This window comes from Montipora capricornis, chromosome 3 (genome assembly GCF_036669925.1).
Source record: "Montipora capricornis isolate CH-2021 chromosome 3, ASM3666992v2, whole genome shotgun sequence".
In the NCBI taxonomy this organism is placed as follows: Eukaryota; Metazoa; Cnidaria; class Anthozoa; order Scleractinia; family Acroporidae; genus Montipora; species Montipora capricornis.
The window spans coordinates 73,375,142-73,377,530 of record NC_090885.1 but is presented as its reverse complement, the minus strand read 5'-3'; positions in this window follow the sequence as shown (position 1 = coordinate 73,377,530).

The following is a 2,389-nucleotide window of genomic DNA, read 5'->3' as shown; positions in this document are numbered from 1 at the left end:
GACATTCATTGTAACGGATGTTGATCAGTGACTAGTGTGGTTTCTGCTTGAGTGTTTTTTTTTTGTTCCGCGCACCGGACGAGTTCATTTCCTGAATGAAATTTGCGCACCATTATTATTCAAAGCAATCTTTTGTTATCCAGTAATGTGCCTTCGAACTACGGCTCTAGCGCCATTTTTGAACATGTAGCAACTGAGTAGTTTTCATCGTGGAAGGGACAGTATTAACCCTCCGTTAAGTGGAATATAAAGTGGAATTTCATACTGTTACATTATGTCTTTCATTATCCACTCTTTGTTTCATGTTATCACTTGCTCGGTAGCAGGAAAATGCGTCGCTCTTCCCATACGGAAAGTGTTATATTTTGGTGCAATTTCAAAGTTAAAAGGACTTACGTTATAGTTGGACAAGTACAAATCTAAATCTGAGACGGGAGATCAGTAAATAAATCCTTAATCTTCACAAAGGCGCTCTTTGTCATTTCACTTTGTATTTGCTTGGAACAGAAAAAAGCGAAGCTTTCTAGCTACTTTAGCAAAATGGCGCATTTTCATTGCGCGCGTGAGAGCCTTATAAATGATTGATGATGTCCAACCATTCTGCGCGATGGGTGTCTGTGGAGTGACATTGCTTAAATTGTCCAGATAAGTGGGGGGATCACTTCTGTCTTCTGTCTGTAACCCTGTTTTTAACATCTATTTTAAGGAAAACTGATATCGTTTTTTCCCTGTTTTTTGTGGTAGTGCAGTGCACTACACACTGTGTCACCGGGGTGGTAAGAAGAGTGTCAAGTCCGTCGTGACAATAGGCCCGCAGCGCGTGCATAACTCACGAAACATAAACAGGTCTGTTGAAAGCGTGCTTGAGTTTCAACAAAATGAGCTCCAAAATTGGCAAGAATTTGTGACGCTGATGAATTATAAAGCAGCTGCTATTTCTAAAGCGATGGAATTACCTGGTGATGAATAACCTCGTTTAGGAGAGTAAAATTTTTGGACTTTGCAGAAACAATGGTTAACCCCTTTGTGTTCAATTCGCACATTTCTTGTCAATCTTTAAAACACCTGAAAGAAAAAAAAACCAAACTAACAAAAGAAAAACCCGATGTCTCGCCATCATTTTGACACAGATGTATCCTTTGTTTCACGAGTATATGAAAGGTAACTTGAAAACGGCGCCCGCTTAATTCGATGTCACTTTCGATTTTGCGATTTACTTGTGCAGTCAAAAGTACAATAGAAATATTGAACGTGTCAAAAATCTCCCAAAATGTTTTTCGTTGATGCATAGTAACTTTTTATATTCTCGGTTCAAAATTTAAGTTGTTTTCATGTCGCAAATTTTGTTGCTGATGACAAAATATTTTATTCTCGATCGACACTTCCTGAAAACATCTTCTAGTCTTCCTAAAAACTGTGTATCAATATTTATTTACTTTTGCATCAATATTTGTTTCGCATAAGGCAGGCTAACAAAATCTGTACCTTGCTTAGTTTGCATTTTTGAGCGTTAAATTAGAATTTTCGGTCTTATGTTTCTGTTACAAAGTGGTATGTTTTTTAGGTCACCCATTCAGATACTAACTCCGCCCGACAGGGCTTAATTTCAGTGAACTTTTGTCTTAGAAAGCTGTTAGAGGCTCAGAGTGCACGCTCAAACTTGTGTTAAAAAAGAAGTTGTAAGTGAACTTGAAAATGATCAAAATGTCAGCCTCGAAGCCAATGTTTCTCGATTCCGTTTTATTTTCTTCAATCGTTCTGAGAGTTAGTATTTTACAAGTAATCACATGTCTTCTCAAGGGCTATTTACCTAAGATGTCTACCATTGCACTATAATGATATACGGTACCGAAACAATATCGTGTACCATTAGAGCTACATCTTACGCAAAGATAACTTGAATCTCCTGGAAGACATAACGCAGCTCAGTTGACAATAGACCGTTCCACGGGTTTTGGCGCCATCTTGGTTGGGGAGCAAACACGGCAAAATGTACAGTAAGGATTTTGGCCGCCTTCGAACCACTGTAGCGCCGCTAAAAGTAGACAGCTTTCCACAGTGATAGTGTCTTCTAAACGACATTTATACTGAGATTTTTTTCATGAAATGTAAAGAACAGATTCAGGCTACAACGACCATAAACTAATTTTTAAGATTCCATACAAACCCTTCTAAAATCATCATGGCAAATCGCCGCGAGATTAGAAGCAACATGAGAAGATTAATTATTCGAATTTACACATGTCATACCTTGCTTAATAGCCTTATTTTTTGTTGAATGAATGTTATCAATAAAACTATTTAAAGTAGTGACTGTCTCTTTTTAGCGGCGCTACAGCGGTTCAAAGTCGGCAGAAATCCCATACATTTACTGTAAATTTTGCCGTGT